The sequence below is a fragment of the Nycticebus coucang genome, chromosome 6, assembly GCF_027406575.1.
Source record: "Nycticebus coucang isolate mNycCou1 chromosome 6, mNycCou1.pri, whole genome shotgun sequence".
In the NCBI taxonomy this organism is placed as follows: domain Eukaryota; kingdom Metazoa; phylum Chordata; class Mammalia; order Primates; family Lorisidae; genus Nycticebus; species Nycticebus coucang.
In genome coordinates, this window is record NC_069785.1 from 82,584,990 (window position 1) to 82,612,167 (window position 27,178).

Genomic DNA, 27,178 nt, shown 5'->3' on the forward strand with positions numbered 1-27,178 from the left:
CATGTCACAAAGTTAGCTTGCTCTTCTGAAATCAGCCAAATGACATGACAAAAGAATGATATGTGACCTAAAAAAAGACACAGGTTTTAAAAACTCAGAGTTAATAGAACTCAGAAAGATTTAAAAATATAAAATGGTCATTACAGAAATTAAGACTAAATTAGAAGTAATTAAAAGAAAACAAAAGTGATAGCGAAATACTTAAGAGAAATAGAAGCTAAAAAGATATAATTAAAAAAATAAAAATTCAAAAATAACTTTCAGAAAAAGTGTCAAATATCAAAGCTAGACAAAGAATATTCAAAATAATATAAATCCCTGGAGCACAACATCAAAGCAAAGGAACATATATAAACATGAAATACTATAATCAAAAGTAAGGCTTTCTTACATACAATCTTTTAACTAAGAATATTGATCCCAAGTGGTCAAGATCAAAATGTCATCAAAGGATGTTGATTAACCTTAAGGGAAAGAAAATGCTCCTTTGACAATGAAGCAAAAATATATTGTGACTTTATTGATAATCTAATCAAAATTAGATTATCGTAACACTTCTCTATAGAAGCAGCATATTTAAGAAACTCAGTGAAAATAATTGTAACCCAAGGATTTTATATCCCCCAAAAACTGACTTTTAAGTACAAAAAGCACAGTTGAAATGTTATAGACATGAAAGAAGTCAAGAATGTTTGTTTTTATGGGTACTCCTTACGGATGACACCAGAATATTAAAATGAGCATTGCTGATGAATCTTAAAGTTGTAGCTATCTGTAGAACTAAGACAAAATAATAAGAGTGAAAGAACATAGTATGTACAATATCATAGCCTGGCTATATCCTGTAGCAATGGGGGTGTAGTTTAACTATTTAAAAGAATGAAAGAGAATGGGGGGAGAAAAATATCAAAGATTGTCTGGGTGCAGTGGCTCACACCTGTAATCTCAGCCCTCTGGGAAGCTGAGGTGGGTGAATCACTTGAGTTCAGGAGTTTGAGACCAATCTGAGCAAGAGCCAGAGTCTATCTCTACTAAAAATAGAAAATTTAGCAGGGTGTGGTAGTTGGGGCCTATAATCCCAGCTACTGGTGAAGTTGAGGCAGGAGGATCTCCTGAACCCAAGAGTTTGAGGTTGCTGTCAGCTATGACAGGCACTCTATAGAGGGCAACAGAGGGAGACTCTGTTAGGAAGGAAGGAAAGGGAGGCAAGGGAAGGGAAGGGGGGAAGGTGGGAAAGTGGGAAGGCGGGAAGGCAGGAAGGCGGGAGGGAGGGAAGGGAGAGAGGGAGGGAGGGAGAGAAGGAAGAAAGAAAAAAATCTCAAAGGTAATTAATAAGTGTTTGGAGCACTACTACTGGGTATCCACACCTTTTAGTCATAGTCCTAAATATTAGTGATAGTGTGAGGATTGTTATGATGACTAAAAGAACATGAGGAACAAAATTTTGAAGATAAGAGCAATTGATTCATTCACTGAATGAATTTATGTTCATTTAATTTATATTCAGGAAACATTCATTGAGCACCAATTATATGGCTGACACAATGCTAACTGCTGTATTTATGGTGATAAATATGATATCATAATATTGAAAATGTAACCTCTTATTAAAAGAGTTTAAACCTTTGAGCTTGTCTTGAAACATCACATGACCGCACAGAAAGTGCAGACGGTGTTAACAGGGCTCCCTCGTTATCTCTGCAGCTTCCCAGCACACTCTGCTTCTCTCCCAACACAAAGAGAAGGCTGTGACTACAGGCAGGGTCCCGCTGGAGTGAGTATTATTAATAATCATTTGTGTTTCCCATAACTAAATTATCTAGGATGAAACATTTACAGACATTCAAATAATTTAATATATAAAAAATATAAAACTTATTTCCAAGTAACATGGGTTTTTGTCCTGGAGACATTTTTATTATTATTTTTCCCTGTTTTTTACATCTTGGTAAGAGTTCACAATGATAACATAAAATACATCAGAAATTCATTGAAGATGATTTGTTTAGTAAAATTGTTTAAGTATGATAACTGGTTCATCCAGAGGAAAAAAGATGATCTTGTTAGAGAAAGCCTTTTGAGAAAATTGACTTAGGTATGAGGCTTCACGGATGGGTGGAATTTTGAAGGGCTAAACCAAGATATAAACACGTTATAGATAGAAAGCACTCACTGAAGGTACTGCTGAGAAATAGAAGCAGTATTCACACTACAAAGATTATAGAGATATTTTGGGTTTTACTAATCAACATAGAGCTGTTTTGAAAAAGGCCTGTTGGCCAAAGTGTATTTTCTTTACCAGCTGTAATATACAATGAGAATATTTATCATGGCCCAGACAAATGCAATTCTGTTTACTGCCTTTTGGTTGGCATGTTACTGTCAGATCAGTTATGGGTAATATAAAACAAATTTTCCATGATTTAGACTCAGGGTCTGGAATTTAAATTGCATCTTCGGATACTTTGCTGTTCCAGGATAGAAAGCAAAATAAAGGAAAAGTCCTAAGTTTCACGGAAATTAATTTCTTGTGAAGAAAAGAGAAAGTAAAATAATGAATGAACAAGCTAATAAGTCAACTTTTAATTTAATTATAAATCACTTGTGAATAATTAGGTTATCTATAACTAAAACAAGTGAAATAAATGAGATATGTGCATGTTAAAGAAATAAGTGTTAAGGAGAAAGATGAAACAGGAAAGGAAAGAGGGACAAGGACTGGGTTACTGAAGTCAGCGGGAAGTTGTCCTTGAGGAAGCCACTGTAGAATAAAGGTGCCAAAGAAGCGAGAGGCTGAAGCTCCCAGCAGCCAGAACTGGGAGTGTGAAGACCCCGAGGACGGCCTGTTCCTGGCTGCATCCCAGGACTGACGAGCAGGCTGGGGTAGGAGCAGAGTGAGGGAAGGGACCGTGCTAGGGGACGAGAGGGCACGGGGAACTGGCAACTATCTTGGAACTTGCTGCTACAGACTGCAAATTTTGTGCATGCGCAGACTGTGGTGCCAAGCGGCAAGAGGACGCTGAGCGCAGGTGCACTAGGAGCCAAATGGGCTATCCAGGGCTCATCTCATTCCTGTGCAGGGACAGCATGTGGACTGGCCAGGAGGGAAACCTGATGACCAGAAAGCATGCTATTTGGCAGCCGTGGGGTGACACAGCTGGTAAGAGTCTGGGTTTGTAAAGTACACAAATGCACATTTCCTGTGACACTGAGGAAGCTTTAGGTTTAGGGACTGTACCATCCATTGGCTCCTTCCCCAGGAGGCTTGGTTTATGAACTGAGTCTGTCTCATGGCTCCTCACATGGGAGGCAGTGGGTGAAAACAGTAGTGGAGGGTCAGGGAGAAGGAAAAACGAGTTTTGAGCTAGAAATCAGTCTATAGAAAATTCTTCTAAATATGAGACGTGTAAATTTTTTTTATTAAATCATACCTGTGTTCCACTTCCCTCCAGGTTAATACGAAGGATGTAAAGTCTCCATTTTTCTTAATCGTATTAACCTGGATGGAAGTGGAAGACATTATTCTTAGTAAAGCATCACAAGAATGGAGAAGTATGAATCCTATGTACTCAATTTTGATATGAGGACAATTAATGACAATTAAGGTTATGGGGGGAAAGCAGAAAGAGGGATGGAGGGAGGGGGTGGGGCCTTGGTGTGTGTCACACTTTATGGGGGCAAGACATGAATGCAAGAGGGACTTTACCTAACAATTGCAATCAGTGTAACCTGGCTTATTGTACCCTCAATGAATCCCCAAGAATAAAAAAAAAAAGAAAAAAAAATCATACCTGTGTGCATTAATGCAATCATGGGGTACAATGTGCTGGTTTTATATACAATTTGAAATATTCTCATTGAACTGTTTAACATAGCCTTCACGGCATTTTCTTAGTTATTGTGTTAAGACATTTATGTTCTACACCTAGTAAATTTCACATGTACCCTTGTAAGATGCACGGTAGGTGTGGTCCCACCAATTACTCTCCATCCACCCATCCTCCCCCTTCCCTCCCCTTCTTCTCCCCTTCCCCCTTCTTCTTGGGCTATAATTGGGTTTTAGCTTTCATAAGAAAGCTATAAATTGGTTTCATAGTAAGACTGAGTACATTTGATACTTTTTCTTCCATTCTTGAGATACTTTGCTAAGAGAATATGTTCTAGCTCTATCCATGTAAACATGTAAGAGGTAAAGTCTTATTACGCAGACTTAAGGAAAGATGGAGACATGTAAATTTTTAAGTTTAGAATTCTGTTCTCATTGATGTGTAGTCCAAAAAAGAAGTTCAGCCTGTCAGAAAAGCATTTGACATTATGGAATACAAAACTGTAAAAACTTTCAATAGGAAGAGAATGCTATAGAATTTATCATAATTTCTGTATTTGTAGGTCAGAAACTTACAACATTATTACAAATATCAAGTGTAACTTTCTTCAAAGTCACATTTTATGCATCTGCATGAAATACTTGTATCAATGAATAATGTAAAATTCATAACTCACCACTAACATAAGGGCATCAATGTCAATTGGATAATAACCATCATCTCTTCAAAAAGTACATAAACATTACTACATAAAAATTGAGAAGCCCTGAATTTTTTTGTCATATTAGAAGAAAATTATATAGACTGTTCCAGAAGGCAAGCAGTTCTATAAACTTAGTAACTATATAGCATTGCCAAAAGTGTGTTGTAAAGTTGAAATTTCACAAACTTTATTCCCAAACTGAAGATAATTTTAAACTTTTAATAAATTGCTATGAGGAAGAATGAACTTTCTTTTTCTCCTGCTTAAAAAGATTTTTTTTTTTCTTTTTTTTTTTTTTTTCTTTTGGCCGGGGCTGGGCTTGAACCCGCCACCTCTGGCATATGGGACCGGCGCCCTACACGTTGAGCCACAGGCGCCGCCCAGCTTAAAAAGATTTTGAGAATCATCATAGGAAAAGGTTAGCAAAGAGCATGAAGTCAGAATTTGTTAGAGGAAAAATGTTGTAAAGGTCTGTCATTGTATTACTTAATAAAAGCATTATTTTATTTTTCTTTGTTTAATAATGTTTTGTATTGGTCAGTCATAAAAAATTTATAGTACATTATGATGTCTTCACTACTACAAATAAATACTTGCTTTTGTAACTAAATTTATTTTTAAGCTATTGCATTTTTTTCTTGAAGTGACCATCTAAGTTGAAAAGGCTTCAAGTTTTATGATGCCACTATTACTTGAAGGTAGAGCTGATAAGATTTACTGATAGATCGACAGGGAGCATGAGAAAAAGAACAAAATGTTTCTCAATGTTTTGGTCTGAACAACTGAAAAGAATTGTCAGAATTGGAATTGTCATCTACAGAGATGAAGAAAACTATAAGAAACATATTTGAGGAAATGAGAATTCAGTTTTGGAGGGACTCTACCTAACAAATGCAAATACTATAACCTAGTTGTTTGTACCCTTACATTAACCTGAAATAAATACATAAATAAATAAATGAATAAATACAAACCTCAAAGCACTCAAGCTAGACCTCCCATTTGATCCTGCAATCCCATTACTGAGCATCTACCCAAAAGGAAAAAAATCCTTTTATCATAAGGACACTTGTACTAGACTGTTTATTGCAGCTCAATTTACAATCGCCAAAATGTGGAAACAGCCTAAATGCCCACCAACCCAGGAATGGATTAACAAGCTGTGGTATATGTACACCATGGAATACTATTCAGCTATTAAAAAAAAATGGAGACTTCACATCCTTCGTATTAACCTGGATGGAAGTGGAAGACATTATTCTTAGTAAAGCATCACAAGAATGGAGAAGCATGAATCCTATGTACTCAATTTTGATATGAGGACAATTAATGACAATTAAGGTTATGGGGGGGAGGAAAAGCAGAAAGAGGGACAGAGGGAGGGGGGTGCGGCCTTGGTGTGTGTCACACTTTATGGGGGCAAGACATGATTGCAAGAGGGACTTTACCTAACAATTGCAATCAGTGTAACCTGGCTTATTGTACCCTCAATGAATCCCCAACAATAAAAAAAAAAGATAATTTGTGCACATACCTAAGGGGGGAAAAATTTAGTTTTGTATTGTAATTTGAAATCTGGTAGAGTTATGATTTTTTTTTTTTTTTTTTTTTGCTTAAGATTGCTTTCATTATTCAGGCTTTTTTCTGGTTCACAGTGAAGAGTAGAATTATGTTTTCTAGATCTGTTAAATATGATGTCAGTATTTTGATGTGGATTTCATTGAGTCTGTCCGTTGCCTTGGGTAATATGGACATTTTAACAATGTTGATTCTACCAATCCATGACTATGATATGTTTGTTTACTCTCTTGTTTGTGTGATCTTCAATTTTTTTTAATTGTTAAATCATAGCTGTGTACATTAGTGCAATCATGGGGTACAACGTGCTGGTTTCATATACAATCTGAAATATTCTCATCAAACTGTTCAACGTAGCCTTCATGGCATTTTCTTAGTTACTGTATGTAGACATTTGTATTCTGCATTTAGTACATTTCACCTGTACCCATTCTAAGATGGGCCGTAGGTGTGGCCTCACCCATCACCCTCCCTCCACCTTAACCTCCCCTCTCCCTTCCCCTTCCTTGGCCCTTTCCCCATAGTCTTGTGCTATAGTTGGGTTATAGCCTTCATGTGAAAGCTACAATTTAGCTTCATAGTAGGGCTGAGTACATTGGATACTTTTTCTTCCATTTTTGAGATACTTTGCTAAGAAGAATATGTTCCAGCTCCATCCATGTAAACATGAAAGAGGTAAAGTCTCCATCTTTCTTTAAGGCTCCATAATATTCCATGGTATACATGTACCACAATTTTCTAGTCCATTCGTGGGTCGATGGGCACTTTTGCTTCTTCCATGACTTAGCAATTATGAATTGGGCTGCAATCAACATTCTGGTACAGACGTCTTTGTTGTATTTTGATTTTTGGTCTTTGCACACTAATACGTTCCTTCTGGAAGGATGTTTGGAGAATACTTACAGACCTAAAAATAGACCTGCCATTTGATCCTATAATTCCTTTACTAGGTTTTTTTTTTGTTAGTTTGTTTTTGTTTTTAGAGACAGAGTCTCACTCTGTTGCTGAGGGTAGAGTACTGTGAAGTGTGGTGATATAGCTCACAGCAACCTCAAATTCTTGGGCTCAAGGAATCCTTCTGCCTCAGCATCTGAGAGGCTAGGAATACAGGTACTGACCACAATGCCCAGCTAATTTTTTTATTTTTAGTAGAGATGGGTCTTGCTCTTGCTCAGGCTGGTCTCAAATGCCTGCGGTCAAGTGATCCTCCTGCCTTGGCCTTCCAGAATCTTGGGATTCCAGGTGTAAGCCACCACACCTGACCTATCTGAAATTTCTTTCCTCAACACTTCTATCTCTTTGCAAAGATCTTTCATCTCCTTGGCGATGTATAGTCCTAGGCATTTTATTTTCTTTGGGGCTACTGTCAATGGTATTGAGTCTTTGATTTGACTTTCAGCTTGACAAATAATGGTGCATAGGAATGTTACTGATTTGTGTACATTTATTTTATAACCTGAGACTTTGCTAAATTTATTTATCAATATCAGGAGTCTCTTGGTTGTGTCTTTGAGGTTTTCTAGATATAAGAGCATATCGTCAGCTGAGAGTCATAGTTTGACCACTTCTTTCCCAGTTCAGATGCCTTTTATTTGTCTCTCTTGCATGACTGCTCTGGGTAGAACTTCCAGCACTATGTTGAATAGAAGTAGTGAAGGTGAGCACTTTGTCTCATCTCAGTTCTTAGTAAGAATGATTTCAACTTTTCCCCATTCAGGATGAGGAGGCTGTGGGTTTGACATATATGGCTTTTGTAATTTTGAAAGATGTTTCTTCTATGCCTATTTGGTTGAAAGATTTTATGAAAGGGTGCTGGATTCTATCAAATGCATTTTCTGCATTTATTGAGATGATCAGGTCATCTTTGTTTTTGCTTTTGTTTATTGATGAATCACATTAATTGATTTACATATGTTGAACCATCCTTGCATCCCTGGGTGAAGCCCACTTGGTCATGGTGGATCATTTCTTTGATGTGTTGTTAAATTCAGTTTACTAGCATTTCTTGAGGATTTTTGCATCTATATTGATAAGAGATATTGGTCTATAATTCTGTTCTTGTTGTTGTTGTGCCCTTTCCTGACTTTGGTGGCAAGGTAACACTGGTTCATAGAGTGAGCTGGAGAGGGTTCTCTCCTTCTCAACATCACATCAGCCTAATTTCTGAAGTGTGGGAATGAACTGTTCTTTGTAAATGTGGTAAAATTTGGCTGTTAATCCATCTGGTCTGGGGTTTTTCTTAGGTTAGAAGCCAACCAAAACAGGGTCACACAGGAGTGTAATGTCCTCATGACACCACACACAGACCAGGAGAGTGTGAAAGGTTTATTCCTGTAACATGGCTCCTTGGTAGAGCAGAGAAGGCCTTCCAGGCTGATTCAGAGTGGATTAAGAGAGCAAAGAAAGAAGACAGGTTTGGGGGTCACGCTGTGTAGAGGGGGTTGGACCTGGGACTTTCCCAGCTTCCATTGACACCATGGAAGGCAGCATGCAGCCTTTCTCACCAGCTGTCCCACACAAGGGGAAGAGCTTCCACAAAACATCAGAATATGGAGTCAGAATTTTGTTACAGGGTATGGGCAAAAGCCTAACTGGGGTGGCTAGAGTGGCTTCAGGAGAGAATGTAGTGAGAGATGTGGGAAATAGTAAAAATGAATAACTCATTATCTTCTTTAAAACAAGGAGGTAAAAAGAGATGATGCCAGTGAGGGAAAGAAAGTCAAAAGGGTTTTTTAATATCAAAGAAATATAAATACCTTGATATGAATTATTAGGAAGAAAAAACTCAATGCAGAAAACAGAAGGCAGAGTGGGTTAGGTGGTCAGAGGGAATGAGACTCAAGTTCCGTAGGAAAGTTATTCAGGCACAGAGCGAGCGGGTGGTGAGGACCACGGACATCTTGTCTATTTTCTGCAGCTTTCTCAGTGAAGTGCAAAATGAGGTCATCATCTGAAAGCAAGGAATGGGGGTGACTGTCAGAGTTTTTTAGAACAGAAGAAAAAAGTGAGTGGCACTCTTTCCTTTGGCTATAGTTACCTTGGAATTCATCCAGTCAGCACCACTAATGGCTTGAAAATGTGAAAAATCTCTTGTTCCAAATGTTTCTGGGGTTACTTTTATACTGTAAAAATAGCCATTCCTTATACTTCCAAAATCAGGTATGATAAGGCAAAAGCAACTAAATTGCTATTTTTTAATTCCTTTATAAAGGAAAGAAAAGCAATTTTTTCTTTTGTAAATATTAAAAGTACCCTAGCAGATTTTACATGAGATTCAACAAATTTTACCTATGTTGATTCCCCTGAAGAAGAGTGCATAAAATATTTAAAATGCTATGCCTCAAGGTCACCAGCAAGTATTCTTATTTTATGTAGAGGTGCTGTGTGTCTCAATTCAGCATTTTCAATTTCCATGTTTGTTAACCTCAAGACACAAATGATCCTTTGGCAGGAACATTTTGAATTTTATGCAGGTTTAGAGAGGCTTTTCCTTTCTTTTTTCTTTCTTTCTTTCATTCTCTTTATTCCATTACCATCTTCTGGGTTCTTGTGGTTTATAAGCTGAAAGTAATATGAAAGTATACATAAATATATATGTTCAAGCACATATATATTTAAATATCCACCATAACCCCAAAAGAAAGAGAAAAGTATGACTTGCTATTTGAGAATGCTGGGAGTACCTTATGTAGTGGATACCAAGAAGTCATAAATTTATAATATGAAGCCATTGTGGATTGAGGGATAAATATGCAGTACCTGGTTTTACCTGATAAAGTCATACATATGTATAGCTCTGTTTTATGTGATAATTACTGAATCTAGCATCTGCTTTTACCAGATAAACTGAATTTATTATTTGAATAAGGCAAGTACAATAATTCACAGCCCTGTGAAGGTTTGCCAAATAAAAGGGTCATAAGACAGAGGAAAGGTGAATATGAAATTTTATTACATGTTGTATATAAAATTATAATTATCTGCTTTTATACAAATTTTTAGAAATTGTAAATTGCATATTTAAACGTCATAGTCTCCAGGAACAAAGTTAAAGTAAAGCTCAATCCAAAGACATCTGGAGGATTTCTGAACCTTCCATTTCAGCCTTTAAATATTAAAGTGACTTTTATCATATTCCAAAAGCTGTGCAACTTCTTTCCACATTTGCCTACAAATTACCAAATATGTGCCTCTAGGTTTTGTTCTACTGCCTACCATCTAAGAGCAAGTGATAACGCTGAGAAATGTATTTTAATCATGAAAGAGATAATCTCAAGAAGAATGTAGGCCATTTTTCAGATTTGAGGGCAATAAATCCACCTTCACATCTATAGAATTCTTCAGCTTAGAATGATCAAGTTAGTTACATCTTTAAATTGACTATATAATATATACCACATTATTTTTCCTTGATGTAGTTCAAAAGCTCAAATTTACCTCAGTCATCATTATACTCTTAAAATATTTTGACTCCTTCTCATTCCTTCCAGAATTTTCCATTGACTTTCAATGCTATTTAATAAGGTATAAAAGTAAATTAATGGCAAGAAAGGAACAAGAAATGGACCGGAAACAAATAAAGATGATATTTAATCTTGAACTAAGGATGCTCATTATAATCTTAAACATGAAGAATTAAATCTTAAAGAAATAATATATTTCATGTAAAAAGGAAGTATCTATACTTTCTAGACACTGCAAATGAAATTTAACAGAAAACTATAAAGGAATTTGAAACATGAATGATCACCAAAATATACTTTTTATAAATAACACAAATATGTAAAGAATTCTTAAATATTATTAAGAAATAATAAACATCACGAGCAAAAAAAAGTAATGAAAAAGAAAAGCTACTCAAAAGAAACAGGGATCTCTAATACACATTAAATTATCTTCAAGCTTCAATTTATCAAAGAAATAAAATTGAAAGTACTAATACTACTTATTCATTTAGTGAAGATGTATAAAGGTAGAAATTGAAACACAAAGTATTCATTTAGAACCCCATCATAGATTCTCAAGAGAAGCTGCATAGTGTTAAAATTTTCAGAAAGGCGATTTCTCAAAAGGTGTCAGATGTTGCTACCTTTTGGTCTAATGATTACACTTGTCAAATTTAGTTTCAAGGGAAAATCACAGATATACACAGTAATTTTATATTCTAATATTTAAATTTAAAAGAAAACACATGGAAAAATAACTGCCTTTTGTTAATTTCTGCCATATATATACATATACATAACACACACGTACAGGGGGACCATAAAGTTTGCGTGCAATTTTATTCTTTTAATAACATGATATTTATATTTACATGCTATTTTTTTAAAGTAAAAATCAAAAAAAGTCATATTCTTGACTATTTGGAATACAGATAGTGTTTACTTAAAGTTTAAATGTTTAAATGATCAATTTTATTTGTACACTATTTTTTTTTTTTTTTTTTTGTAGAGACAGAGTCTCACTTTATGGCCCTCTGTAGAGTGCCGTGCTCTCACACAGGTCACAGCAACCTCCAACTCCTGGGCTTTAAGCGATTATCTTGCCTTCAGCCTCCGGAGTAGCTGGGACTTCAGGCACCCGCCACAACGCCCAGCCATTTTTTGGTTGCAGTTTGGCCGGGGCCGGGCTCGAACCCACCACTCTTGGTACATGGGGCCGGTGCCCTACCGACTGAGCCACAGGTGCCACCCAATTGTACACTATTTTTTTTTTTTTTTTTTTATTGTTGGGGATTCATTGAGGGTACAATAAGCCAGTTACACTGATTGCAATTGTTAGGTAAAGTCCTTCTTGCAATCATGTCTTGCCCCCATAAAGTGTGGCACACACTAAGGCCCCACCCTCCTCCCTCCATCCCTCTTTCTGCTTCCCCCCCCCATAAACTTAATTGTCATTAATTGTCCTCATATCAAGATTGAGTACATAGGATTCATGCTTCTCCATTTTTGTAATGCTTTACTAAGAATAATGTCTTCCACTTCCATCCAGGTTAATACGAAGGATGTAAAGTCTCCATTTTTTTTAATAGCTGAATAGTATTCCATGGTATACATATACCACAGCTTGTTAATCCATTCCTGGGTTGGTGGGCATTTAGGCTGTTTCCACATTTTGGCAATGGTAAATTGAGCTGCCATAAACAGTCTAGTACAAGTGTCCTTATGATAAAAGGATTTTTTTCCTTCTGGGTAGATGCCCAGTAATGGGATTGCAGGATTGAATGGGAGGTCTAGGTTGAGTGCTTTGAGGTTTCTCCATACTTCCTTCCAGAAAGGTTGTACTAGTTTGCAGTCCCACCAGCAGTGTAAAAGTGTTCCCTTCTCTCCACATCCACGCCAGCATCTGCAGTTTTGAGATTTTGTGATGTGGGCCATTCTCACTGGGGTTAGATGATATCTCAGGGTTGTTTTGATTTGCATTTCTCTAATATATAGAGATGATGAACATTTTTTCATATGTTTGTTAGCCATTCGTCTGTCATCTTTAGAGAAAGTTCTATTCATGTCTCTTGCCCATTGATATAAGGGATTGTTGGCTTTTTTCATGTGGATTAATTTGAGTTCTCTATAGATCCTGGTTATCAAGCTTTTGTCTGATTGAAAATATGCAAATATCCTTTCCCATTGTGTAGGTTGTCTCTTTGCTTTGGTTATTGTGTCCTTAGCTGTACAGAAGCTTTTCAGTTTAATGAAGTCCCATTTGTTTATTTTTGATGTTGTTGCAATTGCCATGGCAGTCTTCTTCATGAAGTCTTTCCCTAGGCCAATATCTTCCAGTGTTTTTCCTATGCTTTCTTGGAGGATTTTTATTGTTTCATGCCTTAAATTTAAGTCCTTTATCCATCTTGAATCAATTTTTGTGAGTGGGGAAAGGTGTGGGTCCAGTTTCAGTCTTTTACATGTAGATATCCAGTTCTCCCAACACCATTTATTGAATAGGGAGTCTTTCCCCCAAGGTAAGTTCTTGTTTGGTTTATCAAAGATTAGGTGGTTGTAAGATGTTAGTTTCATTTCTTGGTGTTCAATTCGATTCCAAGTGTCTATGTCTCTGTTTTTGTGCCAGTACCATGCTGTCTTGACCAATTGTACACTATTTTAAATTGCACCCATGCAATCTACTTCCATCCTTCCGTTCACACATAATAGATATAGACACACACGATAGGTCACAATATATGTATGTGTATGTATTAATATATAATACATGAGATGAATATTGTTACATATTTGAAATACATGTACATATATGTACATGTTCATACACATACATATATAATATTGTATTATCCACATATACACAAAATGTAAGTAAATGAACTTTATGTGACTTGCAACCATACCTCTCCACCCTCCTCAAATCTTTGTCTTCCCTTCATAAGTTTCAGACAATCCATCAAATATAAGAAAACTCTGCTTGTTGTTTATTCATTGTATTTATTTATTTATTCATTCATATTACTACTCTGTCCAGAACTCTGGTGGACATTGACAAAAGCGAATTGAATTAGACCTAGAGGATCCTTGGCCTTCAGGATCATACATATTGAAGAAGTAATCAAGTGCAAGGACTTTCATGAAGGGGAATTTCACGTTGCTACGGTTTCGTTAAATAGGCAGAACTGAGGTAGCGATGGGAGAGGAAAAGTTTTAATGAAAAAACTGCATAAAACTGTATACCACGTAGACAGATGAGAATTGGGAGGTAGGAGTTGTGAAAGGCGGAGGTTATGAGCAAAATAAATTCCAGGTAGTTGGGATAGCCTTTGGCTTTAGGAGTATAAATAAGAATAAATCAAAGGAGATCTGCATGGTTTACTTTTTTTTTTTCCCCCCCAGGACTCTAATTTCTTTTTTTTTTTTTTTTTGGCATAGTTTACTCTTGAGACAGAGGAAAAAGCTGGGCGAGGGCAGAGTTCCATGATGATGTACTAGTAACCAGGGGCCAAACCACAACAGGACCTAGACCTTAACTAGTTTGGGTTTTATTAAAATTATTATGGGAGTTTACCAGAAAATTATATCTACTGAACTAAAAATACAAAAAAAAATCACATAAAATATTTCTTTTTCAGAATTTAGGAGACCATTATGAAACTATCGCAGTAGTCCCAAAGGAAGAATATTGTGATCTGGGCTGGCATGATAGAACTGTGAATGAGAACAATGCAGAAGCATGACCTGTATTTTAGAGAAATGTTCTCAGCGGTGCTTGCTCTTGAAAGTGGAGAGATGGAGGTGTAATTGAAAGGGATTGGTAAATAAAAGAAGAATCCTAGAATTCTGTCTTGAGCAACTGGATGTGAAGTGTTCTTCACTGAAATGTGAACAGTTGGAGGGATGGCAAGTATCAAGGGCCTGCTTTTGGTCATAATGAATCTGAGATGCTGAAACCCAAAAAAAAAGCCTGTATAGCCAAGGCTATTCTTACTAATAAAAATAAAGCCTAGGAATCGCCCTACCAGACTTCAGGCTGCATCACAAGTCCACAGTGACCAAAACAGCATGGTATTGGCACAAAAATAGAGACATAGACATCTGGAACTGAATAGAAACCCTAGAGATGAAACCAGTCTCTACGTGCCATCTGATCTTTGATAAACCAAACAAAAGCATACACTGGGGAAAAGAATCCCTATTCAACAAATGGTGCTGGGAGAACTGGATAACCACATGTAAAATACCAAAAATGGACCCACATCTTTCACCACTTACAAAAATTGACCTAGATGGATAAAATATTTAAATCTAAGGCATGAAACCTCAAAAATCTTAGAAGAAATTGTGGGAAAACTCTTGATGATGATGGACTGGGGAACAATTTTATGACAAAGACTTCAGTGGCCATCACAACAACAGCAAAAAGCAACAAATGGGATTTAATTAAGCTGAAAAGCTTCTGCACAGCTAAGGACACAACAAGTAAAGCAAAAATACAAGCCTCAGAATTGGAAAAGATATTTGCAGTGTACAAATCTGACAAAGGGTTGATAACTAGACTCTACAGAGAACTCAAATTAATCAACAAAAAAATATCCAAAAATCCAATCTACCACCAAGCAAGAGATAGAAATGGAACCTTCACTGATGAAGAAAGATAAATGGTTAAAAAACATTTGAAAAATGTTCATTGTCCCTGTCTATCAGAGAAATGCAAATCAAAACCACCCTGAGATATCACCTAATCCCAGTGAGAATGACCCACATCAAAAAATCTCAAAGTTGTGCAGATGTTGGCATGGATGCAGAGAGAAGGAAATACTTTCACACTCCTGGTGGGACTGAAAACTAATACAACTTTTTGGAAGGATGTATGAAGAATCCTCAAAGAACTCAAATTAGATATCCCATTTGATCCCACAATCCCATTACTAGACATCTACCCAGAAGAAAAAAAAAATTTATCATAAGGACATTTACACTAGACTGTTGATTGCAGCTCAATTTACAATTGCAAAAGTGTGGAAACAACCTAAATGCCCACCAACCCAGGAATGGATTAACAAGCTATGGTATACACATACCATTCAGCCATTAAAAATAATTTTAAAGCAGATGAAATGGATTCAATAGAATCAATTCTGATTAGACAAAAATTAAATAGCTATTAATCTATTTAACAAATTAATTATAAATTAAAATAGTAATTTAAGTTCAAGTCATAAGGCCTAGATGAGGTTTGTAAAGCATTTGGGAAAAAATATCAAGTCCAGTATTTTTCCTATATTGCATAGATTTGTTTTTTATTCCACAGATTTTTCCTGACGTTGAAAAAATTAGGACATCTATTCAAGACACTTTAATAACCTAGTAAGATATTAAAATTAACATCTGACAAAGCTTTCTGATTAAGAAAATTAGAAAGTGGCATTGTTGTGTGAAAATAGATGAAAAATCCTAGATGAATTATCAGCCTATCAATTGCCTCAGCAAACAAGAGGGAGCAACCTAATAGCAGGAGGAACTTTGAAAGCTGAAGCAGCAGAAGGTGCACGGCTTTCAACCTGTACTCAGGAAAGCCCCAGAGAATGCAGTTAGAGGGCTCTGGTTTGTGGCTACAAGGCAGTACAGTTAGGGTCCTGTCAGAGTTTGTCAGGGTTCCACATCAGAAGGACATCGGTCCTTGGGCTACAGGGTTTCAAAACCTGCATGATTGTGAGTGACATAAGCCCATCCATGGGCTGACCCTGCTCTGTACTGGCTGTGAGCTTTCATCTCACATCTGCAGGCAACAAAGGAAGAGTGTCTTGCACTCCTGCTCTCCACTTCAGGAGTCATGCTTGGGATGATCTAGGCCCTTTCTTGAGGTTTTCTGGGGTCAGAGCCCCAGTCTAACTATCACAGCTGTGTAAGAACATGGACAAGTAGCGGCGCCCACCAGACCTCTGTAAGAGCTATGCAGCGACCATGACCGGCACCTTCCTGGACATCCATACCAGCGGCACCACGACCGGTGACCCGTGCCTGCAGGGCCTCTGCACACCCTGACCAGGAACTTGGAGCTGCGCAACCCCACGTTCTCCTTCCCATACCCTCCCTGCCTCCACACCAGCCCACTCGTCTGGCCAGGGACTCTGGTAGCCACATGCCCTCTGGAGCCCTCTCTGCCTCTGTGCAGAGCTCTTCTCCTCACCAGAGACTGCTGGAGCCGTGGGCCCTCTGTGCCAAAGTCACTGGGTGCCAGGCACTCCCAGAACCGTGTGCACTCCCCACCCCCACCCTGTTGCTGGATCCGGGTGTATCGCACCCCAGAGCTGCTCCCACAACCAGAACTCCCTAGCTGGGCCATTCCCTGCAAAGATCGAGCAGCAATAGAGTGACCGTGTTGGGGTATAATCTTGGAGAGACACCTCCCCAAATCTGAGGACGGCCAGAGGCAACGGTGAAAAACAATCATGAGGCAAAATCAACGGAAATACTCTGGCAATATGAATAATCAGACTAGATTAACTCCCCCAAGGAATAATGGGGCAGACACAGCACAAGATCCCATGCACAAATAGCTGAGATGTCAGAAATCAAATTCAGGATCTGGATAGCAAATAAGACCGAATTAGAATTCCAAGCAGTAACCCTAAAGATGTCTCAAGAATTCAACCAATTCAAAGACCAAATGACCAAAGATTTTGACATATTGAGACAAGAAGTTGCAGCCCACAAAGATCTGAGAAATACAGTAGAATCCCTCAGTAACAGAATGGAGCAAGCAGAAGAAAAAATTTCTGACATTGAAGACAAAGCTTTCGAATGCTTCCAAACTCTCCAAGAGGAAGAGAAATGGAGGTCAAAAACAGATCACTCTCTCAGAGACCTCTGGGATAATTAAAAGAAAATCAATATTTGTCTTATATTGATCCCTGAAAGTGGTGAAGTGGCTTCACAAGGCACAGAGTCTCTTCTTCAAGAGATTATGAAAGAGAACTTTCCATACATACCAAGAAATTCTGAAATTCAGAAAGCAGACAGTGTCAGAACCCCAGCACAACTCAACCCAAATAAGACATCCCCCAGACACATCATAATCAATTTCACTAAAGTTAATATGAAGGAGAAAATTCTGAAAACAGCCAGATGAATGAAAACCATTACTTACAAGGGAAAGAATATTAGAATAACTTCAGATCTCTCTGCTTAAACCTTTCAAGCTAGAAGAGGATGGTCATCGACTTTTAATCTCCTAAAACAAAATAACTTTCAACCCAGGATCCTGTACCCAGCTAAACTGAGTTTCAGTTATCATGGATAAATTATATACTTTAATGCCGTTCACATGTTGAAGATGTGCCATAACCAAACCAGCTCTCCAGGATATCCTCAGACCTATCCTCCATAAAGACCAGCATAGTCCTCCACCACAAAAGTAAACCCACCCAGAAAATTTTGATCAAATTCCATCTTCCACGGTCACAAAAGGACGAAAAATGTCCACCAGACTCTTGAAAGGCTTATCAATATTCTCAGTTAATGTGAATGGTTTAAATTGTCCTCTAAAGAGGCACAGGTTGACTGACTGGATATAAAAACTCAAGCCAGATATCCGCTGCATACAAGAATCTCACCTTACATTAAAAGACAAACGTAGACTCAAGGTGAAGTGTTGGTCATCTACACTCCAGGCAAATGGAAAGCAGAATAAAGCAGGGATAGCAATCCTATTCACAAATGCAATAGGCTTTAAACCAACCAAAATAAGGAAGGGTAAGGATGGACACTTCATATTTGTTAAAGGTAATACTCAGTATGATGAGATTTCAATTATTAATGTTTATGCATACGGCCTTAATGCACCTCAATTTCTAAGAGAAACTCTAACAGACATGAGCAACTTGATTTCCTCCAGTTCCATAGTAGTTGGAGATTTTAACACCCTTTTAGCAGTGCTGGATAGATCCTCCAAAAAGAAGCTAAGCAAAGAAATTTTAAATTTAAAATTAACCATTCAACATCTGTATTTAACAGATATCTACAGAATATTTCATCCCCCAAAAACTGAATACACATTCTTCTCATCAGCCCATGAAACATACTCCAAAATTGACCAAATCCTAGGCCAAAAATCTAACCTCAGCAAATTTAAAAAAATAGAAATTATTCCTTGCATCTTCTCAGACCATCGTGGAATTAAAGTTGAACTCCATAACAACAGGAATCTGCATACCCATACAAAAACATGGAAGCTAAATAACCTTATGTTGAAGGATAGATGGGTTATAAACGAGATTAAGAAGAAAATCACCAAATTTTTGGAACAAAACAATAATGAAGAAACGAACTATCAGAACCTCTGGGATACTGCAAAGGCAGTCCTAAGAGGGAAATTTATAGCACTGCAAGCCATCCTCAAGAAAATGGAAAGAGAAGAAGTTAATAAGTTAATGAGACATCTCAAGCTACTGGAGAAGGAAGAACATTCCAACCCCAAACCCAGAGAAGAAAAGAAATAACAAAGATCAGAGCAGAATTAAATGAAATTGAAAACAAAAGAATTATACAACAGATCAATAAATCCAAAAGTTGGTTTTTTGAAAAATATCAATAAAATAGATAAACTTTTGGCCAACATAACCAGGAAAAAAAGAGTAAAATCTCTAATTTCATCAGTCAGAAGTGGTAAAGATGAAATAACAACAGACCCCTCAGAAATTCAAAAAATCCTTAACGAATATTACAAGAAACTTTACTCTCAGAAATATGAAAATCTGAAAGAAATCAAGCAATATTTGGAAGTACACCACCTTCCAAGACTTAGCTAGAACGAAGTGGAAATGTTGAACAGGCCTATTAACAAGTTCTGAAATTGCATCAACTACACAAAATCTCCCTAAAAAGTAAATCCTAGGATCAGAATTCTACCAAACCTTTAAAGAAGAACTAGTACCTATATTACAAACCTCTTACAAAATATAGAAAAAGAAGGAATACTACCCAACACATTCTACGAAGCAAATGTCACCTTGATCTCTAAATCAGGGAAAGACCCAACAAGAAAAGAAAATTATAGACCAATATCACTAATGAATATTGATGCAAAAATACTCAATAAGATCCTAACAAACGGAATCCAACAACACATCAAAAAAATTATACACCATGACCAAGTAGGATTTATCCCAGAGTCTCAAGGCTGGTTCAATATACGTGAATCTGTAAATGTAATTCAGCACATAAATAAACTAAAAAATAAAGACCACATGATTCTCTCAATTGACACAGAAAAAGCTTTTGATAATATCCAGCATCTCTTTCTGATCAGAACACTTAAGAAAATTGGTATAAAAGGGACATTTCTTAAACTAATAGAGGCCATCTACAACAAACCCACAGCCAATATTGTACTGAATGGAGTTAAATTGAAATCATTTCCACTTAGATCAGGAACCAGGCAAGGTTGCCCATTGTATCAATTGCTCTTTAACATTGTAATGGAAGTTTTAGCCATTTCAATTAGGGAAGAAAAGGCAATCAAGGGTATCCACATAGGGTCAGAAGAGATCAAACATTCACTCTTTGCAGATGACATGATCGTATTTCTGGAAAACACTAGGGATTCTACTACAAAACTTTTAGAAGTTATCAAGGAATACAGCAATGTCTCTGGCTATGAATTCAACCATAAATCTGAAGGCTTTATATATACCAACAATAGCCAAGCTGAAAAAACAGGAAAGGACTCTATTCCTTTCACAGTAGTGCCAAAGAAGATGAAATATTTGGGAGTTTATCTAACAAAGGACATGAAAGATCTCTATAAAGAGAACTATGAAACTTTAAGAAAAGAAATAGCTGAAGATGTTAACAAATGGAGAAATATACCATGCTCATGGCTGGGAATAATCAACATTGTTAAAATGTCTATACTACCCAAAGGAATATATAATTTTAATGCAATTCCTATCACAGCTCCATTGTCATATTTTAAAGATCTTGAAAAAATAATACTTTCTTTTACATAGAATCAGAAAAAACCTCAAATAGCCAAAACATTACTCAGAAATTAAAACAAAGCAGGAGGAATCACGCTACCAGACCTGAGACTGTACTATAAATCCATAGTGATCAAAACAGCATGGTACTGGCACAAAAATAGAGAAGTAGATGTCTGGAACAGAATAGACAACCAAGAGATGAATCCAGCTACTTACAGTTATTTGATCTTTGACAAGCCAATTAAAAACATTCAGTGGGGAGAAGATTCCCTATTTAACAAATGGTGCTGGGTGAACTGGCTGGTGATCTGTAAAAGAGTAAAACTGGACCCACACCTTTCACCATTAACTAAGATAGACTCTCACTAGATAAAAGATTTAAACTTAAGACATGAAACTATAAAAATAATTGAAGAAAGTGCAGTGAAAACTCTTGAAGGAATTGGCCTGGGTGAATATTTTATGAGGAGGCCTCCCCAAACAATTGAAGCAGTATCAAAAATACATTATTGGGACCTGATCAAACTAAAAAGCTTCTGCATGGCCAAGAACCTAGTAAGTAAAGCAAGCAGACAGCCCTCAGAATGGGAGAAAATATTTGCAGGTTATACCTGCGATAAAGGTTTAATAACCAGAATCCACAGAGAACTCAAACGTATTAGCAAGAAAAGAACAAGTGATCCCATCTCAGGGTGGGCAAAGGACTTGAAGAGAAACTTCTCTAAAGAAGACAGATGCACGATCTACAAACACATGAATAAAAGCTCATCATCCTTAATCATCAGAGAAATGCAAATCAAAACTACTTTTAGATATCACCTAACCCCAGTAAGAGTAGCCCACATAACAAAATCCCAAACCAGAGATGTAAGCGTGGATGTGGAGAAAAGGGCACGCTTCTACCTGCTCGTGGGAATGCACACTAATACTTTCCTTTTGGAAGGATGTTTGGAGAATACTTAGAGATCTAAAAATAGACCTGCCATTTGATCGTATAATTCCTTTACTAGGTATATACCCAGAAGACTAAAAATCACAATATAACAAAGACATCTGTACCAGATTGTTTATTGCAGCCCAATTTACAATTGCTAAGTCATGGAAGAAGCCCAAGTGCCCATCGACCCACAAATGGACTAGCAAATTGTGGTCATGTATACCATGGAATATTATGCAGCCTTATAGAAAGATGGAGACTTTACCTCTGTCATGTCTATATAGATGGAGCTGGAACATATTCTTCTTAGCAAAGTATCTCAAGAATGGAAGAAAAGGTATCCAATGTACTCAGCCCTATTATGAAGCTAATTTATGGCTTTCATATGAAGGCTATAACCCAACTATAGCACAAGAATATGGGGACAGGGCCAAGGGAGGGGGGAGGTTAGAGTGGAGGTAATGGTGGGGTCACACCTATGATGCATTTTAGAATGGCTATAGGCAAAACTTACTAAATGCAGAATACAAATGTCTGCATATAATGACTAAGAAAATGCCATGAAGGCTGTGTTGAACAGTTTGATGAGAATATTTCAGATTGTATATGAAACCAGCACATTGTACCCCTTGATTGCACTAATGTATAATGTATTGTATAATCTAACAATAATAAAAAAAAAAGAACTTGGACAAGTAGCTCCTGGCTCTGATCTACCACATCAGTGTTCTGTTTGCCTTTGACACTTGACGTTTGCTGATTTTTATAGAGAAAGTTTGAAATCACAAATTATTCTCTTATGCAAAAAGCCAAACTCCTTTCATGAAGCCAGTTTGCAAGTGAACTGTTTTGGATAAATTAACAATTGCTTTAAAATTTAGTACTGTTCTTTGAAGTTGTGAATTCTGCATGTCATAATCTACTTTGCCAGTGTTAGACATCATCCCAGCCCATTAGACAGGTAAGGCTGGTTCCTGACTCCCTGGAAAAGACACAAGAGTCCAGATTGGTTAACACATGGATGAAGATGGGAGACTGTGATTAATATCCAAAGCTCTCCCAATAACACGGAATGCCATCATGCTGTGAGTGTCATTCCATGGGAGGTTTGCATTCCCACCTCAGAACTAAAGGATAATTACTTATGTAAGAACATGGAAGGGGCACCCAGAATGGTTGAATGACAAAGGTCTGCAAAAATGTCTCAAACCTTCTCCAAAATCTAAGCAATTCTCCTCATCCTATACAGGGGGAGATTCGTCCAACATGATGTGTTAAGTTTGGAGATCTCGAGTTTATTATTGGCACTGGTTTAATTCACCAATAAAGGGTGATATGATCTAAAAGAGGGTACTAGGAGATTGGTGGGATTATGAAGCAAGGTAGCATTTTTTTAAAGTATTGGAATGGCTGAGGCTTTCCCTTGCCTCATGAAGTACCAAGGAAAGCACAATAGCCTCAAATAATAATAGAAAACATCAGCTTTTGTGTGAGTCCACAAAAAACACAGGGCTACCTGGCTCACACTCTTCCTGGAAGGATCCAATGCCACACTTACTATGCAGAAACTTCATGCCCTGCCTGTTGTGGTCTCTGGAAAACATTTATGTCTGAAAGAATCATAGCTTCTGGCCTACACCTGGACAGTCACATTGGCAATTACTCGGAACTTGTAGTCAAACTCCTCACTCACGTGTCTTGTGGTAGTTGACGTTCATTAGTTCTGTACCACACCGGAGTGATGACAGCCAGCTGGGCACTCCTGAGTCAGAATATCTGGATGAGACAACAGAGGAGTATGATGTGTTGCATCAGACTGGAGCCACAGTAACAGTCGGGAGGAAGCAGTGCCTCTAATACCCCTCTGACATGTGACGGAGCCTAGTACTCCCAAATGCTGGAGGGAACAGAGTTGAAGGAAAAGAGGAAAAGTGAGACTCACATATTTCTGTCAGACTTCTGCCACTTCTCCCATTTCTTTTCTTTCCTTTCTTTCTTTCTTTTTTTTTTTTTTAGAGACAGAGTATGACTATACTGTTCTTGGTAGAGTGCCATGGCGTCACAGCTCACAGCAACCTCAAACTCTCAGGCTTAACCAATTCTCTTTCCTCAGCCTCTCAAGTAGTTGGGACTACAGATGCCCACCACAAAGCCTGGCTATTTTGTTGTTGTTGCTGCAGTTGTCATTGCTGTTTAGCAGGCCCAGGCCGGGTTTGAACATGCCAGCTTTGGTGCCATAACCATGATGCTATGGGCATGGAGCCACCTCTCCCATTTCTTTACTTCCCTACTCCTCTGAGCCCAAGACTGAGAGAAGGCAAAGGGACACTCGCAGAGGACAGCTTTGGGGGGAGGATGGGGAGTATTAGCCTAGTGGAACAGCCAGGTCTACCAGTAGATACAGACATGCGGTCAATTCAGACGCTTTGCGAAATAGCTAGTCCAGAGTTCCACTGAACTTGTGTGTTGTGAGTGATGTAAACAGACTGGTCACTTCCCCTAAGCTTTTTGGATGATATCTACATATCCCAGTAGAAATCAGCCTTGCTCCTCAGGGGTTCAGTGTGCTTATGTTTGTGTGTGTTTGTGTGTGTGTGCACTTCCACAGTTGAATCTCCACCTCAACGTGAGTCATAAGATAACTTCTGACTTCAGCAGTCTGGAGTCCCGGGGAAGTTGCCTTGAACCACCCTGGGGACCACAGTTAAAAGCATGTACCTAAACTATACTAACCAAGGAGAGTAGATAGAACTTAGGGATGTGAAGGAATTTTGCAGATGTAACTCAGGAGTCAGCGGACCTTAAAACAGGGAGGGGTGTCATCTAAATGAGCTAATCACAAGATCCCTCTAACCTTGAGTCAAGAAGTCTAAAGCATGAGAAAGATTTGATGTGCCCTCACTGGCTTGAAGACACTGGGGCCCATTTAGCAAGGACTGCAGACAGCCACAAGGAGGTGAAGGCAGTACTCAGCTGACAGCCAGTAAGAGCAGGGGCCTTAAGGGCTGCAACCACCAGGAATTCATTCTTCCATAAAAAATAGACTTGGAAGCATATTTTCCCCTAGAGATTCTAGATAAGAAATCAGGTTAACTAAATCTTTGATATCAGCCTTGAAATATCCTGATGTCTTATGTCATCCCAGGCTAGATTTCTGGTCTACAGAACTCCAAGGTAAGAAAAGTGATGAGTGTTGTTCTAAGTAAGAAAGTTGGTTGTGATCGGTTATAGCGCAAAAGAAAAGCACTACAGTACAATATTGTAAGAGCAATATTCTTACTCAAATTTCACACGAAGTGGGAGTTTCAATCAAAATGCAAACATATAAGCACACAGCACTGGACAAATGACAAATGAATTCAGAAAGCAGAGTAAAGAGATAGGAAAAGGCAAGGGAATTTAAAGGAGAAAGCCTGCCAGTTGTCAAGACATACGGTAAAGCTAAACAGTTTGAATTGCTATATTAGACCAATAAAGAAATATATATCAAATTATACTATATAGTACAGCACAGGAAAGGGCCCCCAAACAGATAAATATGTGTGTGGGAATTTGGCATGTGCAGAATTAGCATACCAATAAATAAGGAAAGAACCCCCTATAAAATAAATAGGATGATGAAACTGCATTTCTTTTTTTTAATTTAATTTAATTAATTAATTTATTTATTTATTTTGCACTTTTTCTATTTTTTGTTTGGCCGGGACTGGGTTTGAACCCGCCACCTCTGGCATATGGGGCCAGTGCCCTACTCCTTTGAGCCACAGGTGCCGCCCTGAAACTGTATTTCCATGTTGAAAAAAATAAAATGTGATTCAGTTCTCGTACATTCATAGTAATAATAAGTTCAGGATATTTTAAGGGCAGAGGTGGAACAAGAGGGCTGAATAGAACCGTCCAGTGGAATTCCTGCACAGGAGCAGCTAACTGAACCTCTGTGCATTCAAGTGAGCACCGTTATAAAAATAAAAAATTAGGTGAACAATCACAGCAGCTGGTTTTAACATTATTTCAAAGAGGAGACTCTGAGAACAGGGGAGACAGCCATCCATTGCCTGACCTGTTTCCCCCCGACCCCTGGCAGGGCTGTGCAGGGACGGAATCTGTGTGCCTGGGGGACGGAGACCCCAGAACCTGACTCTGGGATGTTGTGCTGAAACTCGGGGCTCCCCGGTCACAGCAGAACGCAGCACAGGGCAGAGTGGTGCGTGTGCCCATGGGGGAGCATTTAAATCAGCCCAAGAGGCAGAAACCCCAGTCCCAGTGGGCTCCCCGGCAGCTCACTGAGACAGCCCAGGCCCGGAGTGGGGTTCCGAGGTCCCCGGGGGAGCCCCAGCTTGCGCTGAGCTCAGAGGCAGGCCCAGGGGCCGCCACCTCGGGAGACCTCGGCCATGCAGCCCTGGGGGCTGCAACCTGCCACCCCCGACTCCAGGCAGTGCAGCTCGCAGGAGACCCCGCTCAAGGGAAGGACAGGGAAGAGACCACATAATAATAAGTTCAAGTATTTTAGTGGCAGCTCGGATGCTACCTCAGCCACAGTGAAGTGAAGCCCAGGCAGATGCCTGAAGCCCTCAGCTCCAGGCATCTGGACAGTGCTTCTAAACCCACCCCGAACCAGAAGGAGAAACTTTCCCTAAAGGGAAGGACCCACCTGAAGCAGCGCACTCCTGAGGACACCTTGGCCTGGTCAGGCAAGTCCCCCCAAGCTCGGTGAGACCCAGCGGGCTAGGGCTGCAGGTGAGCCCAAGGCCGTCGCCTGCCTGACCAGCTCCAGGCAGCCCAGCCAGAGACTCTTCTCATCAGGACCAAGTAAAGGAAGAGAGCAAGAAGCCGGGGCACCCAGGGTGCATCCTCGCTGCGCCCAAGCTGGCCTGGGCAGTGGCCAGCAGGCTGCAGGGGTCGCAGGGCTACCGGGCACGGGATGCCCCCGAGAGCTGAGAAAGCGAGGGTGACCCCAGGCCTGAATCACTGTGCTCTGTGCCCCTGGAGCATGAGGAAAGCCTCCCAGAGAAGGCCATGAACAAGCTGAGACAGCTCAGAGCGGAAAAAAGAAGTCTAAATCTCAAATGCCCAGTGAACTTCCACAAGCATCAGGAACGTCCAGGAAAACTTGATGTCGTCAACTGGAACGAGTAAGGCACCGTGCGACCAGTCAGTCCTGGAGGCATAGAGAGATGTGATCTTCCAGACGGAGACTTTAAAATTGCTACCTTCAGGAAGCTCAGAAAGTGTGGAGATAACACAGAGAAGGAATTCAGAATTCCAACAATGAAATTCAACAGAGAGATGGACATAACCAAGAAAGCAGAAAACTTGGAGCTTTAGAGCTTAATTGAGGAATTGAAAAATGACCAGAATTTCTCAACAGCAAAATTGATCTTGCAGAAAAAAGAATCAGTGACCTTGAACACAGGATATATGAAAATATATAGTCAAAAGAGAATGAATGACAGAATAAAAAAGAATGAAGAATACCTTCAAGATCTAGGGAATAAACTCAAAATTGCAAATCTGAGAGTTGTTGGCCTTGAAGAGCAGGTAGAGAGAGTGACTGAGGTAGAAAAATTATTCAAAGAAATAATGACAAGTAATTTTTGAAATCTAGAGAAAAATATCAATATCCAGGCATGAACATGTCATGGCACACCAGGCAGACTCAACTCAGGGCATTTAATAATCAGATTATCAAAGGTCAAGGATAAAGT